This window comes from Nycticebus coucang, chromosome 6 (genome assembly GCF_027406575.1).
Source record: "Nycticebus coucang isolate mNycCou1 chromosome 6, mNycCou1.pri, whole genome shotgun sequence".
Classification (NCBI taxonomy): domain Eukaryota; kingdom Metazoa; phylum Chordata; class Mammalia; order Primates; family Lorisidae; genus Nycticebus; species Nycticebus coucang.
The window spans coordinates 122,813,718-122,831,500 of NC_069785.1; the positions used below are offsets into that span (position 1 = coordinate 122,813,718).

Genomic DNA, 17,783 nt, shown 5'->3' on the forward strand with positions numbered 1-17,783 from the left:
GGGCAACAAAATAAGACTATCTCAAAAAAATAAAATAAAAATAATAATATGAATAACCAGAGGGCTCTCAAAGAAAACATTTTCATAATAATCTTTTTGTGTCTGAGATTTCATCTGCCATTTTTTAGGGCAGCCATCTGTCTAAACAGCTGAGGAATTTATACTGGGCACAGTGGCTCACACCTGTAATCCTAGCACTCTGGGAGGCCAAGACAGGTAGATCAGCTGAGCTCACAACTTCAAGACTAGCCTGAGCCAGAGTGAGACCTCATCTCTAAAAATAGCTGGATGTTGTAGTGGGCACATGTATTCCCAGCTTTTCGGGAGGCTGAAGCAAGAGAATCACTTGAGCCCAAGAGTTTGAGGTTGCTGTGAGCTGTGACGCCATAGCACTCTACCAAGGGCAGCAAAAATAAATAAAATAAAGAGTTGAGGTATTTAAATGAGAAAAGGTGTCTCCTTGTCTGGAAAGAAGGCGGGTCATCCTTACAGACTAATAAAGCTGCCGGGACAGAGCAATGGGAGCAGGATGAAGATTACACATGCAGTTAAGAAGTAGGCTTGGCCAGAAATTGCCCTTATCCCCAGATTAACAGCCTGGAAACTTTCAGTGATTCATGAGATCTCCTAGCTGAACTTTGGAATAGAGTAGTTCCCAGGAGTGAGAGAAAGGGACAGGCTGAGCAGAAAAACAAACAAACAAACAAAAAAAAAAAAGCATCATAAGGAAAGGAAATAAAAGAGAAAATTCTACCAAAAGAGAGGCAAAATACAGAAGTGAAGCAAAAACAAAGGAACTGAGAAACTAGAAAAGGAAAAGGAATAGACCTAGGGATGCCCTGAGTGAACTGGAGCTGTGTGTATGCACGGACATGTAGTGTGATGGTGTTTCTGAAAATAGTGTGGTTCCTTTATCAGCTTCTAGGTCAAAGAGAAACCTAAAATCAGGCTGCTGGGGGGACCGTCCAGATGGTGGCAAGGGAGGCTAAGATGTGGCCTTTCTGGTATGTAGGCCAGAAGAGTTCAGCTTCAGGAGCCTGAAAGACAAAGAGTCAAGGAAACTCAGTCTTGGTTAGCTTTCAACTTGGCAAGAAAATGCAGCTCCAGAGGAAGCATAGGTAGAGGCCTGGGGTTTTGAAGTCCACAACAAATTGCAAAATTTGGTGAGATATAGAGTTACCAAAGAGCTCAGAGATACTGTGAAGAGCAGCAGGAACGGAATGAGGGCAGGGAGGGCTGAACAAACTGCCTGTTGTCAGGAGCAGAAGAATCCCTCCCGCAGGTAGCCAGACTCCCAGGGAGCTGGCTGTCAGCCTTGATCTGAGGGGCAGCAGCTGCCCAGACCCCATTCCTCAGCAGAGTTCAAGTTCCTGGCTTTGTGCTGGGCAACGCCCCATTCCTTCCAGTTAGCAGGAGTGGCTCTCTCGAGTCACCCATTCCCCTCCCTGGGTGAGGAAGGAGGCCAAGGGCAGAACTTGTTAAAAAGAGAAAACACTAAATAAAAAGGATGTTTGCCCCTGCAGAGTTCCCTGGATCCCACTCAACAGGACTCCATCGAAACTGAAGGCATCTATGGAAGGCCTGTGTTATAGTTTGTCTCTAAGCAAAAGGGAGAGGCGTTCTAGAGATTAAAAAGAAGAAAAGCTTTTAGAGGCACCATTTTTTCATTCTAAACTTTTCCTGATTGTCAACATTTGTGGCACAGCAGTAGTTTTGAAAGCATCTTCTCTGTCCCAACCCTTTTCGTATTTCCCAGAAGTATGTCTAATGAATATCTAGTCATTGGTCAGTAAGAAAACTCTCTGGGGGCGGCACCTGTGGCTCAGTCGGTAAGGTGCCGGCCCCATATACTGAGGGTGGCGGGTTCAAACCCAGCCGCAGCAGAACTACAACAAAAAAATAGCCGGGTGTTGTGACAGGCCCCTGTAGTCCCAGCTACTTGGGAGGCTGAGGCAAGAGAATCGCTTAAGCCCAGGAGTTGGAGGTTGCTGTGAGCTGTGCGATGCCATGGCACTCTACCTAGGGCCATAAAGTGAAACTCTGTCTCTACAAAAAAAAAAAAAAAAAAGAAAACTCTCTGGGGGTCAGGAAGACAGCTGGCCTATATCAATATTTGTAAAAATTATCTTTCTCAACAACCTAGGTGAAAAAAATTTTAGCACAAGATGAAATTAGCATTCTGTAAAGCAAGTAAAACAAATCATTTGGCTTTTTAGGTGGTTCAAGTAAGGCATTTGTTTACTCATGTTTCTGTCCATCTGTCTTACTAGAAAAAAACTTAGATATACAAAGTAAAATATGACATTTCTGCCTAAAAGGAAATCATAGTCTAAAGAGGAGGGGGAGGTGGAATGTCTTCGTATGGTATGTAAGTAATTACCATGTTTGTGATTTTAAATTTCCAGCCTTAAAGCATATACAGGAATTCTGGAAAGACAGAGAAGAAACAAAGGCCTTCCTTTTGGGGCAAATGGGCAGTGGTCAAGCCTGGAGCTTGAGGAGGAGGGAAGGCCAGGGGAGAGGCTGGGCCCACCTGGACAGGGCCCCAATTGGCCATCCTAATGACTGTAGACTTGATCCTGACAAATATATCAGTTAAAGGAGGCTAATATGATACCCAAGAAAAGTCTCCTTAGAGTGAAATTACTTTGGTATTTCCTAGAACTATTTTTTAAAAAGGAGGAGGAGGCTCAGTGCCCATAGCACAGTGGTTATGGCACCAGCCGCATACACCACGGCTGGGAGTTCAAACCTGGCCCAGGCCAGCTAAACAACAATGACAACTGCAACAAAACAATTAGCCGGGGATTGTGGCGGGTGCCTGTAGTCCCAGCTACTTGGAAGGCTGAGGCAAGAGAATTGTTTAAGCCCAAGAGTTTTGAGGTTGCTATGAGCTGTGATGCCACAGCACTCTACCGAGGGCAACATAGTAAGACTCTGTCTCAAAAAGAAAAAAGAAAAAGAACGGAGGAAGAAAGTCTTGAGATTCTGCTGGCTTTCTCATGGGACCCTGACTGAGGGAACCAAAATGAAATTACAAACCTAATACCTGTTTTCAGAAGACTCAGGGACTCCCAGCCTTCTCTAACCAACAACTGCTATGTGTAGCATCCATTTTTGAAATTTCCTCTGGTTTAAAGAGCTTTTCAAAGATGAGAGAGAAGAGATTGGTTAGGATGGCAGCATTCTAGATGAGAGGTGGGTCCTTGGCACAAAAGAATATGTGTGTTACCTTTGATTCTCCTCCTTACCTCAGGTGTCCTAGAAATGTTCCAGAATAAGTTTGAGTCTAAGACTCAGCTGTACGAGAGAGGATACCAGAGAAGGGTGAGGTCCAGGAGAACAGATCTTCTCACGGAGACCACAAGGATACCCCTGCAGGGTCCTTTCCATGGTGACTCAACTCTTGAGAATTTGTAAACTTAACTTCCTGGAACTTAGAAATTTCCAAGTTCCGTGAAATCCTGTAGTTCTGCAGGGGCTGGAATAGCATCTCCCAGTTGATTCAAACTGGCCAATGAGAAGGGTACCAGGGGCAGCTTCTGTGGCTCAGTGAGTAGGGCGCTGGCCCCAAATACTAAGAGTGGCAGGTTCAAGCCCAGCCCTGGCCAAATTGCAACAAAAAAATAGCCGGGCATTGTGGCAGATGCCTGTGGTCTCAGCTACTCTGGAGGCTGAGGCAAGAGAATTGCCTAAGCCCAAGAGCTGGAGGTTGCTGTGAGCTGTGACGCCACAGCACTCTACCGAGGGTGACAAGGTGAGACCGTCTCTAAAAAAAAAGAGAGAGAGAGAAGGGTACCTATGGGTTGGAGCTTTTTGACTGTCAATAAAAAGGGAAAGACCAAGCCGGTCCGGGACCGCGGCCATGTGGAATTCTTCTATGCCATAAGCTCCTGGCCCGTGAATAAAAACCCTTCCTCTTATAAACATGGTGTTTGGGTGCTCTTTCTTTCTGTGGGGCTTCTTCTTCCTGCAACACTATGAGTTTAGAAAAGTTGTGAGAGAGAACACTTTCCTGCCTCCCCACCTCATTACAACTCCAGTAAAGCCTCAGGCTCCTATCTTGATTACAGAGGAGAGACCTCATGCCTTTATTAACCTGCCCAGAGAGGAGGCTCTGAAGCTTAACCCTTCACTTATCCTCAACGGAAGCTAGACAGATTGTGCAGGGCTGGAGAAATGAGGCACCTTCAAAGATAACTGAAAATCTTTCAAGAGGATAAAGGAATATTGATCAATGAATTTGTTTAACTCCCTGTTAACCACACATACTACATCTAAATAGTGGGCAGGAATTTACATCTATATTGTGTTTATTGATGAACACAGCATCTCATTACTCTCATTCTAGTTATCTCATGTTAAAATTGGTTACCATGACCTTTCCAGCAATTAAAAAAAATTGAGTGTGGGTGGCGCCTGTGGCTCAGTTGGTAAGGCACCAGCCCCATGTACCGAGGGTGGCGGGTTCAAACCCAGCCCCGGCTGAACTGCAACCAAAAAATAGCTGGGCGTTGTGGCGGGCGCCTGTAGTCCCAGCTACTCGGGAGGCTGAGGCAAGAGAATCGCTTAAGCCCAGGAGTTGGAGGTTGCTGTGAGCTGTGTGATGCCACGGCACTCTACCGAGGGCCATAAAGTGAGACTCTGTCTCTACAAAAAAAAAAAAAAAAAAAAAATCGAGTGTGGGTAGAGAAAAAAGGATAAAAGGAATGAATGACCAGAGATGAGGCTGACAATCTAATCAGGAGCTAGTCCCTAAAGGCCCCTCGATAAGGGTTCAGAAGTTTGGACTTTGTCCTGAGGACAGTCCAGGTGGGCCTTCTGATTTCAAGACTGTTCTTTTTTAAGCATCGAAGGAGGCGAGAAAAGCTTCTCTGCTGCACCCCTATAAATAAAAGGATTCGTTATATAAAAAAAAATTGAATTCAGTCAAAAGGCCCAAGGACCAGGAAGGCCACGTGTTTCATTAAGGCTGCAGATGATTTGACCTGAGCTGAAACAGTGGCAGAAGGAACGGGGAGGAAGTTGAGGACCTGATGGGGATGGAAGGGGATTAGTACCTGATTAGAAGTGGAAGCGAGGGAGAGTAAGTACTGAAAGATTATTCTCAAATTTATTATTCTCAAATTTCTAGCATTGGCAACTGGGTTGAAAACTGCTGCCTTTCTCTGAAGTAGAGAGAGGAAGAATTGTTACATCTGATGTTCCTGTGGGACAGCCAAGCAGAGATCCTCAGTATAATACTGTTTAAACAAAGTTTATGGCAGGCCATTGTTTGGGATTTGTCTCCTCCACTAGGCCCCAGCAGACCAGACCAGACCAGAATAAAGCCCTCATGTGAGCAAACTCAACTATGAAATGGCCTGATTTTAAACAAACAAACCCAAACAGGACATCCACAGCAACCAATCAAAGGGGGCCCAATTTAGCTGAGTTGGCACAGTAAGGAAGTCCCCTCTGTCTTAACCTTGTAAGGAAAGTTAGTTTAAAACCATCCATCCACTTTCTGTTCTCTGTGTCTGCTTTCTTCAGCCCTTTTCTACTTACAATGTCAAACTCCTGCTCAGCTCATCAAAACACTCAATTTTATAGAATGAGGTGTTGCCTGATTCTAGAATCTCAAGTAAAAGCCAATTTGATTTTTAAACTACATTCCTGACAATTTTGTCTTCTGACAAGACCCAACAGGACAACAGATCTGAACTATGAAGAGAGTTCTGGACTGGAGATCTCAGTGTGAAGTCTTTAGGCCTTCCAGGAAGTAATTGTAAGAAGGAGAATAGATGAGATGTCCCAAGACAGGTAAGTGGGCAAGGACAAGGTCCCAGCACAGAATCTAGAGGCTGAACAAAGCCTAGGGGACAAGGACAAAAGGAAATGTCTAAAGACACTGGGTAAGTGTGTCCAGAAGAAAGGGGCAGAGAGGGAAAATTTCTCAGGAGAGAACAGTGTCATGGAAGGCAAGGGAGAGAGTTGTTTCAAAAATGAGCAAATATACAAAATAGCATATGCTACTAAAATCAAAGTAAGAACTGAAAGTGTCCACCAGATGCCCCAATTGGTGACCTTGGTGACGCAATTTCACCAGAAAAGTTGTGAAGACTGAAGCCATGTTGCAGTAGATTGAGGGGTCGTTTACTCTTCAAAGGACAAAGTTTATAAAGGGGATCTGAGATGCAGGCAGCTGGAAGGAAACCTGGGTGGAAGGGGATTTCTTTTTAGTTTCTGGTTTATTTGTTGGTTTTAAAAAGGTGAGGACTTTAGTGTGTTAAAATGCTTATAGGAATGAGGCGTGGACTTGAGGAAGTACACCTCTTTCATTGCTAACAAGAGGACATTCTTAGGACAGTAGTGGCTTATACCTGATATTCCACTATAATGATTAATAAGAGCCCTTTAACACCCCAGCATTATAGTTTAGAAGATAATTCATGTGTTAATTCAGATAAAGAAGAGCCCCAGGGTCGGCCCAGGTGGCTACTTTGAAGGTAATAGGGTTGGAACAGAAAGTTGAAGGAATTTTCATCTGTGTGTGTTTCTGTGTGATATAGATTTTTGTCCCCCGTGAGAGAGTTCTCATCTACTGGCTTCTACCTGTACAGTAGGGAAGGAAGGTCACTACCCTACAGTCAGAGGAGAGGAGGAACAGAAGTCTTGAAGAGAGAGATCTGACCAAGTTGTTGACAGGAGTGAGAGAGCAAATTGGCCAAAGATCAAGTAGCATGATAAAGGTCACCCAGCTAGTGACATAGTCAGATTGAAAACCAGGCCTGCCTAACTCACAAATTAACCCCAAAGCCAACTTTAACTCTTTCCACCATATCAGTCTCCCTTCCTCGTTGGAATCTACCAAATGTGTCTACAGTCAGCCCTCAATTGTCTACACAGACTGCTGTTTTTTTTTTTTTTTGGCCAGGGCTGGGTTTGAACCCACCACCTCTGGCATATGGGACTGGCACCCTACTCCTTGAGCCACAGGTGCTGCCCATACACAGACTGCTCTTGACCACCAATACTTTCTCGACCATTCAGGAAGACTTTTGAAGCAAAAGTAAATGAAACAGACATCAGGAATGCTCTTCTTAGCATCTCTCCTGAAAGAAAAGCTTTGATGGCAAAACACTTGGAAATTTTGTCTAAAATGAGATTTGGGTCATTTTGTTTCTTCTCCCCCCATTACTCTTTTTTTTTTATTCCCCCAATAGTTTCAAGTAGCTAACCAATAGCTAGGTACTGTCCTTAGGAATTCAAAAGTGAAAATGATCCAATCTTAGCCCTCAAGGAGCGCTCAGGCTAAAAAATAAAAATGGTCACAATATAGGGTAAAGCACAATAATAAAGGACATACCAGGTAAATGCCAGGTGCAAGAAGAAAGAATTCTGCCTGGGGACACTCAGGGGCCTCTGAAAGGGCTAACCATACATGGCATCCTGAAAAACGAAGACCAGCTGACAAAAGGATAGGGCACTCCAGCCAAGGCCTTCAGTTAGGGGTGAATCGGCCTGGCCCGCTCAGGAAGGAAGGTCAAGGTCATCCTACTTGGAAGTAGGATGCTGGCGCATGAGAATAGAAATAACTACCATTTATTAAATAATTTTTTTTTTTACTGTCCTTACATCTCACAACAACCTTAGAAAGTACTTTATTAATATCTCCATTTCACAGCCGAGGAAAATGACTCTGGGATGTTTGGTAACTTGTCCAAGATTACATAGCTAAGAAGTAGTATAACTGGATTTTAATTCTAAACGCAGTGATCCTTCAGGCCGCAAAACAAGCTGGAGGTGGAAGAGGCAGAACAGCAGGAAGGGAGCCAGAAGGCTTTGTCCTCAATGCGTTCCTAGGGTTTCTCTTTTTCTTTTCTTTTCTTTTCTTTTATTATTATTATTTTTTACCATACATTGGTTTCATAGACCATTTGACACATTTTCATCACACTGGTTAACATAGCCTTCCTGGCATTTTCTTAGTTACTGTGTTAAGACATTTATATTCTACATTTAGTAAGTTTCACATATACCCTTGTAAGACGCACAGTAGATGTGGTCCCACCAATCACCCTCCCTCCGCCCATCCTCCCCCTCCCTCCCCTCCCTTTCCCCTTTCCCCATATTCTTAGGTTATATTTCATAGAAACTATGAAATTAGTTTCATAGTAGGGCTGAGTACATTGGATACTTTTTCTTCCATTCTTGAGATACTTTACTAAGAAGAATATGTTCCAGCTCCATCCATGTAAACATGAAAGAGGTAAAGTCTCCATCTTTCTTTAAGGCTGCATAATATTCCATGGTGTACATATACCACAATTTATTAATCCATTCGTGGATCGATGGGCACTTGGGCCCTAGGGTTTTTCTTTACATTCTAGTGATGTCAGGGAAATCCTAAAAAGCAATGGAAATTTTAAAGTAAGAGCGAAAGAGAAAGGCAAGAGAGACTTGTGAGTAAAGCTAAAAAGATTTTACCTTTTTTCTAAATACAATAGGTATTAGTAAGGGGTTTACACACGTGTAAGGACTTAAACATTGATAAGCAAAAGTGATTGCACGAAGCCCTTGCTGAATCAGAACAGGAAGAGGGGTGGAGGAGAATCCGATGGTTAGACAGATGGTTAGCCTGACCAACTGATTAGATGGTTAGTCTCCTCCACAAGAGCGCACTATGCCAGGCAGAGTGGGAAACCATCAACATTTTGTCCCATCAATACCCCAAGACGTTGTACTTACATTTAAAAACAGACATAATCTTTTTGGAGGAAAGCTGAACTTGCAGTTAGCCTGCTTACGGAGTAACAGTAAGTGGAAGCTTAGAAGTTCAAGGCGAGACTTGACTTGTAATTTTCATCAGCAATTCTTGTTTTCCCTGGCGCAGCCTCAGCAACTTTCTGTCTTTGTCCTTGATTTACTGTAATTCTACCTCCCGTTCTTTGCTCTTTTCACAGCAGCGGCCTCAGGGGAGAAAACAGGATTGCAGACACATTTGGTTAGAGTTGATGTCAGAAGAGGGTAAGTATGGAATCTGTTAACTCCAGCGATAGGAAGGGCTGGCCCGTCCCGAGGGATGACAGCAGACAGAAAGAGTGCACAGGATCCCAGGGCCAAACTCAGAATCGCAAGAACCCTGATGACCCGTTGCACTAACATCCTCTAAATGGGCGTCTGAACCAACATCACTCCTTGAGATATTAGTAGGTGTTGAACAAAAAAAAAAAAGATTCTGTACTCGAGGAAATGCTAAGTTAAACAAAATAAACCGATGTTTGTTTTCTTTTTAGCTATATATATATATTTTTTTGAGACGGAGTCTCACTGTTGCCTGAGTTGAGTGCCATAGCGTCATAGCTCACAGCAGCCTCAAAATCTTAGGCTCAAAGGATCCTCTTATCTTAGCCTCCTGAGTAGCTGGGATTACAGGTGCCTGCCACAATGCCAGGCTAGTTTTTCCTTTTTTTTTTTGTAGAGACAGAGTCTCACTGTACCGCCCTCGGGTAGAGTGCCGTGGCGTTACACAGCTCACAGCAACCTCTAACTCTTGGGCTTACGCAATTCTCTTGCCTCAGCCTCCCGAGCAGCTGGGATTACAGGCACCTGCCACAACGCCCGGCTATTTTTTGTTGCAGTTTGGCTAGGGGTGGGTTTGAACCCGCCACCCTCGGCATATGGGGCCGGCGCCCTACTCACTGAGCCACAGGTGCTGCCCTAGTTTTTCCATTTTTAGTAGAGATGGCTCCTTCTTGCGCAAGCTGGTCTTGAACACCTGAGCTCAGGAGATCTACTGGCCTTGGCCTCCCAGAGTGCTAGGATTACAGGCATGAGCCACCACACCCAGCCTAGCTATTGTACTTCTTAAGGCCTTTAATATGCTAACGTGGAATCAAGTTTTTTTCCTTACCTGTTCATTTTTCCAGAACTTTCTATTCACTGAAAAAAATTGGAACAACACATCTCCACAGGCTACCGGGAAACTGTCACTGGTCTGCAAGAAGATAATTTGAAAACCTGACAATAACCATTTAAAGTTATTATAAATAATTCAGCATTGCCACAACATCCAAGGCTGTGATGAGGGTACAGAACCATGCAGGTGTTGCAAATTGCATGGCAGGAGGCCTATGATGTGAAGGATAGGGCACTCCAGCCAAGGCCTGCAGTTAGGGGTGAAACGCGAACATTTCATGGGGTAAAATCCATTGTTGGATTTTTCCAACCCAACAATGGATTGGAAAAATATTTGGTTCTACACCAGAGTTTGCTGAGCACTGATTTAGGAGACACAGATGACCCCAATCTTTATTGTACACATGGGATGTTGACACCCAAAGAGATAAAGTTACAAAGTCACAAAGTGTCAGTAGCAAAGGACTGACCCTATAAATTGCCAGTTTGGGGCCCAGATGGAAGAAGAGGTAGTTATGGGATTAGAAAAATAAAAAAATGGTAGAATAAATGTTACTGAAAATCATTTCATGATGATAATTCTGATTTTAAATGGCATTCAAATAGCAGAGCTCTATGCAGCCCCTCCCAGGATTCCTACAAAGATGTAAAATGAAAATGGAATCAGAAGGGATATGGTGGTTCATGTCTATCATCTCAGCACTTTGGGAGGCCAAGGCAGGAGAATTATGTGAGCCCAGGAGTTCACGTCAAGCCTGAGCAACATAGCAAGATCTCATCTCTACAAAAATTTAAAAATTAGCCAGGGGTAGTAGCACGTGCCTGTAGTCCCAGCTACAGGCTGAGGCAGGAGGATCACTTGAGCCCAGGAGTTCAAGGCTGCAGTGAGCTATGATCAATCTCAACGAATAGTGCCACTGCCCTCAGTCTAGGGGACAGAGTGAAACCTTTTTTCTAACAGAAAGAGAGAGGGAAGGGAAGGGAAGAGAAGTGAAGGAAAGGGAAGGGAAGGGAAAAGGAAAACTAACTCAATAGACAAACAATCGGCAAAGCTAAGGCCAAAATCCAGTGAGACTCTCCATGATGAGCTGGATTGAGGAAATTCAATCCTGAAATGGTATATACCTGAAAAAAATAGGAATATAGTTTGGAGCTCCTCCATCTGTGTGGCATTTACCTAGGCCTGGGCGTAGGCAGGTAATGAATGAGGGCAGCTAGCCAAGAGTGAGATAGTTAAAAAGTGAGAGAGAACCTTTGCACTTGAGAGGGAACACGACCCCCTCTGCAAGCCCACCTGCTCCCAGGCTCCAGCCAGTTGTTGCCATGAGAAAGGCAGATCTAGTATTTTCATATTGTTTGTGTTTTTTTTTAACTTTTAGTATAGGATCTTTAATTAAACTTTTTATTTTGAGGTACCTGCACATTCGTATGCAGCTATATGAAATAAATACAGACAGATTCCCCTATACATTTTCCCCGGTTCCCCCGAATGGTAATCTTCCCCCAATCTTGCAAAACTAGTGCGATATCACAACCAGGATGTTAACCCTGATTCAGTCAAGATACAGAAAATTTCATCTCTATTCAGGATTCTATCCCAGCTATTTTAATGTTTATTTTCCTTCATCTACTTTGGTTTTTGTTGTTATTGTTTTTGTTTGTTTTGATTGATCCCTTGGCTAATTTGCAAGCAGTTATTTTGAAAGAAACAGAAAATCTAGATTTTTATGTGAATTCATTGATAATGAGCTCACCAGCTTTTAAAACCCTATGACTATTCACTATATGATTTCATTTATGGTGAGTTCAACAATAGGCAAAACTAATCTATGGTAGTAAGAGGTAGGACAGCGGCTACCCTTAGGGTGAGGACAGTGACCGGGAGACACAAGATGGCTTCTGGGGTTCTTGAACCGCTGTCTCTTGATTTTGGTGTTCATTTCATAGGTATGGTCGCTTCGAGAAAATGCATCACTGCACACTTCAGATTTACATTCTTAGGTATGTGAATAAAAACTTGACTGGAAACAAAAAAAGAGTGATTCTCTACACTGATGATTTACATTTTGATTGAAAGTACACAGGAAAAAAGAGAATTCCAAGCCACGAGATAGGTGCAACATTCTTTTAAAAACAGACATGGAGGGCTGGGCACAGTGGCTCACGCCTGTAATCCCAGCACTCTGGGAGGCCAACAAGGGTTGATTGCCTCAGCTCAGGAGTTGGAAACCAGCTTAAGCAAGAGTGAGACCCTGTCTCTAAAAATAGCTGGGCGTTGTGCTCAAGGCCTGTAGTCCCAGCTACTTGGGAGGCTGAGGCAAGAGAATCACTTAAACCCAGGACTTTGAGGTTAATGTGAGCTACAACACCACAGCACTCTATGGAGGGTCACAAAGTGAGACTCTGTCTCAAAGGAAAAAAAAAAAAGTTTATCGTTCTGATTTAAAATGCTTCATAGGGCTCGGCACCCATAGCACAGTGGTTACAACGCCGACCACATACACCAAGGCTGGCAGGTTCAAACTCAGCCCAGCTAAACAACAATGACAACTGCAACAAAAAAAAATACCCGGGCATTGTGGTAGCCGCCTGTAGTCCTGGCTACTTGAGAGGCTGAGGCAAGAGAATCGCTTAAGCCCAAGAGTTTGAGGTTGCTGTGAGCTGTGACACCACAGTAATCTACTGAGGGCGACATAGTAAGACTCTGTCTCAAAAAACTAAATAAAATAAAATGCTTCATAGACTAGAAACTCCTAATACCTTTAAAACGTAATCACACTTAGACATCCTCCAGACATCACTATTTTCCTCACAGACACATCAAATACTGAAAAGCAGCAAAGGGGCTGAGTTAGCCGGGTTTCAGCCTCCCTAGGTTCCCCTCCATTTCCACAGAGGCCTGATGCCTTCAAGGGAACAAGCAGGTTGGACTTGTCTGTTCAGCAGCCTCTCTGGGTGGATAGGGCAGCCAGCTGCTTGTCCAGGCAAACAGGATGTGAGTCAGAGCAAAAAGCCCTCCTGCCTGGCTCAGTGGGGTATCTATCCCCTGCTTCAGAAAGGGAAGACTCAGGGAAATATTTCAGCCACATTGCTTTTTCTTCCAGTTGATTCCAATATTATATGTCCTCTGAGTGGCAAAGTCTGCTGAGTTACACTAGCGGTAACCAAGAGAAAAGGAGGTTTTATTTTGTTTTGTTTTGTTTGAGACAGAGTCTCACTTTGTCACCCTCAGTAGAGTGCTGTGGCATCATAGCTCACAGCAACCTCAAACTCTTGGATTCAAGTGATCCTCTTGCCTCAGCCTCCCAAGTAGCTGGGACTACACGCATCCACCATAAGGCCTGGCTATTTTTAGAGACAGGGTCTCCTTTTTGCTCAGGCTGGTCTCGAAATCCTGAGCTCAAGGGATCCACCCGCCTTGGCCCTCCAGGAGTGCTTGGATTATAGGCATAAGCCACTGTGCCCAGCCTAGATAAGGAGGTTAGGAGGTTTTTAAAGAAAGACTCAGTAAAAAATAGTTATCTAAAGTTGTCACCTTGGGTACAGCTTTCATTCTAATGATGCTGACATTATTCCAAACATTTCTAGAATATTTTTAGAATTGCCTTTGAAACTCTGATGCATAATACTTTTGAGATCCCTAATGATGGTAAATCGTCATGCTTTTGATAGTAGGCTTGGTTTTTGGACACATTTAAAAGTCACATAGCTCAAATCTGAAGAAAATGAAAAAGTGAATGACCATACTGGGCCCTGATTATAAAATCAGGAGAATGACAATCCTGTGGAGTGCATAAATGGTCCCTGCAGATCCTTTAAGAAACAAACTCCCTGAAAAACTATTTTGTGCACACTATGCCAGGGCATAATCCCCTGCAGAGTTTACTTTAAATGTCTTGCTGAGTTGTGTGTGTACACTAACCAGTTCTTCTCTTTTCATGGATGAAGGCCTTTCACGATCCAGCCCCTGCCAACTCTCTGGGCTCCTTAAACCTTATTCTTCACCATGCCAAACTAATTGAATGTTTATTCTTACCTCCACATAAGTATTTTTACATACTGTTCTGTCTACTTTGTCCATGAACTCTAACCTGCCGTTCAAGATTAAGCTCACACTGGGCAAGGTCCTATAATCCTGGAGCTTTGGGAGACCAAGGTGGGAGAATGGCTTGAGGCCAGGAGTTCAGAGCAGCCTAAGGAACATAGCAAGACCTTGTCTCTACAAAAAATAGAAAAATTAGCTCAACGTGGTGGCTCATACCTCTAGTCAGGAGACATGGATAAACCACTTGAGCCAGAGTGGTTTTGATAGTAGCCTTGCAGTCAGCTGTGATACCACTGCCTTCCAGCCTGGGTGACAGAGCCAGACTCTTTCTAAAAAAAAAAAAAAAGAGTAGTGCTCATAGCTCAGTTGGCAGGGCACCCGCCTCATACACCGAGGAGGCAGGTTCAAACCCAACCTGGACCAGCTAAAACAACAACAAGTGCAACAACAACAACAAAAAAATAGCCGGGCATTGTGGTGGACACCTGTAATCCCAGCTACTTGGGAGGCTGAGGCAAGAGAATCACTTAAGCCCAGGAGTTGGATGTTGCTGTGAGCTGTGGTGCCACAGCACTCTACCAAGCACAACATAGTGAGACTCTGTCTCAAAAAATAAAAATAATAAGGGTGAATAGTGGGCTCACACCTATGGTGCATAATGCAAGGATAATGTCAGATCTATTAAGTATACAGTATAAATCTCTTAACACAATAAGTAAACAAGATGAGGTATATATTAACCAGTGTGATGTAAGCGTTCCTAATTCTGTATGAAATCAGCACATGGTACCCCATAAATGCATTAATGTATACATGATCTGTGTTTATGATTTAATTTAAAAAAGGAAGATTGAGAAAAAAATAATAAAATTAAATTAAATTAAAGAGTTAAGCTCACATCTGTGATGTCTTCCCTGACTCCCACAGGCAGAGTTAACACGTACTGCACTGTATGGTCATTCCTTGTTTACACATCCACCTCCACTCTAGACCGATTCCCTTTGCAGCAGGGTTCACGTCTTATTTGTCTCTATATTCCTTCAGCCCCTAAAACTGCTGGGCACACAGCAGCTGCTCAATACAGACTTGCTTTGTGACTGCATGTGCAAACTTCACCGCGTCTTCTCCTGTGTACCGCACGCCTCAGTTGAGACGCAGCAATATGGAGCGCCCTCTGCTGGAGCCCAAAGAAGTTTACTAAAGAGGTAGGCTAAAGACCTAGAACTTAGTCCCTGCTTTAATTTGGCTTATTTTGGTATCTAAGTGAAGATCATCTCCAAGACTGACACTGAACAAGAGCGCCCCGCCTTCCACTGTTTTCAGCCATGGAGCAATCATGAAGGAAAGGGAGAAAATACAATCTGTAATATATTATAATAGATTCTAGTTGAATAGCTGGGGAACATGTTCAGATTAAACTAAGTGATAACGTACTATTAACCATATATAATGTAATATATTATTAACTACATATCGTTAAGTAATAATTGTCTCTTATGTATATTCATTGATTACAAATTTTAATTATCAAATGAATGATCAAGATGGTACTGCGTTGAAGTCTAAAACCTAGAATTTGGAATGTATCCATTCAGTTATCTATTTAACAAATAATTTTTTTTTTTGAGACAGAGTCTCACTATGTCACCCTCAGTAAAGTGGCGTAGCATCACAGCTCACAGCAACCTCAAACTCTTGGGCTCAAGCGATTCTCTTGCCTGGGCCTCGCAAGTAGCTGGGACTACAGGAGCCCGCCACAACATCCGGCTATTTTTTGTTGCAGTTGTCATTGTTGGTTAGCTGGCTGGGGCCAACAAACAATGTTTTAATTGAATTTAAAAACCAAGGCTAAACACTTATAGAGCACTTGTTATATGCCCAATACCATGCTGAAAAAAATATTCATAAGTACCACATTTGGCTTAAATGAACTCATAGTCTTAATAATAGAACCTTCCATCTGGAAAGTTCTTTGCAAACCATGTCAATACATTGTATCATTTAATGCTCACTATTCTATTTTACAGATGAGGAAGATGAGGATGACAGAGATGAAGCAATTTACCCAACTACCCAGCTCACTCTGGCTAGAAAATAAATGGAAAAATTAGGGCTCATGCAGAGGTTCTGTCTCTAAATGCAAAACGCTTTTCATAAGTTCACACAAAGCCCCTCGAAGTTAAAGGCAAATGCTTTTTTCCTAGCTTTTTACTATAGAAAATTTAAATATATCAAATGTACACAAAATATTATAGTAGAATGAACCCCATATAACTATCATGCTGCCCTAATTACTAGTAACCCATGGTCAGTCCTTTCCTCCTTCCTTCCTTCCTTCCTTCCTTTCCTCCCTCCCTTCCTTCCGGCCTTCCTTCTCTCCCTTTCTCCCTCTCTCCCTTTCTCTCTTTCTTTCTGTCTCCTGGGCTACAGTGCAGTGGCATCATCATATCACAGCAACCTCAAACTCTGAGGCTCAAAGAATCCTCCTGCCTCAGCCTCCTGAGTAGCTGAGACTACAGCTGCACACTGCCATGCCTGGCTAATTTTTCTATGTTTTGTAGAGACAAAGTCTTACTCTTGCTCGGGCTGGTCTTAAATTCCTGTCCTCAAGAAATCCACCCACCTGGGCCTCCGAGTGCTAGGATTACAAGCCTGAGCCACTGCACCCCGCCAGCCTTTTTTCATTTATAGCTTCATCTACCCACCCAACATGGTTTTGAAGCAAACTGACAATATCATATCATTTTACATAACTTATGTTAAAAGATAAGATTTGACACATTCAAATTTTGGAGAGTTTATTTGAGCAGAGAGCAATTTGTGGATCAGGCAGCTCCAAAATGAAGTTGGTTCAGAATCCGCCAAAGGAGCAAGAGAGGAAGGCTTTACTAGGGTAAATGTAGAAGCAGAGCAAAGAAATTATTTGATTGGTTAAGTTTGAGAAATTGTCTTTTGGCCTATCCAATGGGAAGTTCAAAACAATATAACTTATGCCTCATTGGCCTCCTGTGATTAGCCGAGCCTCTTTTAAATTAACTTCTTACAGGAGATGGGGCGGAGTTAGGTTTCAGTTTCCTTAGTACCACCCAGTTAATAATTGTAACACTTTAATACCATTATCATAGTTTAAAAGAATCAATATTTCCTAAGTATGAAATAACCAGTGTTAAAATTTCCAACTATCTCATAAATATAATAAGATTGTTTACTTGGGCTTGGCACATGTAGTACAGTGGTTACGGCACCAGCCACATACACCGAGGGGGGCAGGTTCAAACCCAGCCCGGGCCAGCTAAACAACGACAACTACAACCAAAAAATAGCCAGGCGTTGTGGTGGGCGCCTGTAGTCCCAGCTACTTGGGAGGCTGAGGCAAGAGAATCGCTTAAGCCCAGGAGTTAGAGGTTGCTGTGAGCTGTGACACCATCGCACTCTACCCAGGGCAACATAGTGAGACTGTCTCAAAAAAAAAAAAAAAAAAAAAGTTTACTTAAATTAGGTTAGTATGTTTCCTGAGTCTGTCTCTATTGACAAATTCCCTTTCATTTCTTTTCTCCTTTTTTTTGTTTTTTGCAGTTTTTGGCTGGGGCTGGGTTTGAACCCACTGCCTCACGGCATATGGGGCCAGTGCCCTACTCCATTGAGCCACAGGCGCCACCCTCATCTCTTCTTTAATCTCTTCACACTTTATATTTAAAGTCTGATATAGTTTCCCACGGTGTGTTTTTTTTTTTCTCCCGCATCACCCGAGAGTTGTTTAGGATATTCCTCTGTGTTTCCTATAAATTGGTTTGGGATTTAGAGCAGTGGTTTTCAATCTTTAGTGGGCATCAGAATC

The 17,783-nt window shown here is 43.1% G+C and overlaps 1 protein-coding gene across 3 annotated transcripts in view; it reads left to right on the forward strand.

Moving 5' to 3' along the window:
• LOC128587788 (T-cell surface glycoprotein CD3 epsilon chain) overlaps positions 1-17,783 on the forward strand; it is a 59,596-nt gene that overhangs the window by 14,023 nt on the left and 27,790 nt on the right. For 2 of the 3 annotated variants that reach the window (XM_053594153.1, XM_053594151.1), the window contains one exon: positions 8,946-9,009. The gene's annotated coding sequence lies outside the window, so the exon portion shown is untranslated. The remainder of the gene's footprint in view (positions 1-8,945; positions 9,010-17,783) is intronic. The other variant, XM_053594152.1, reaches the window with a different exon arrangement.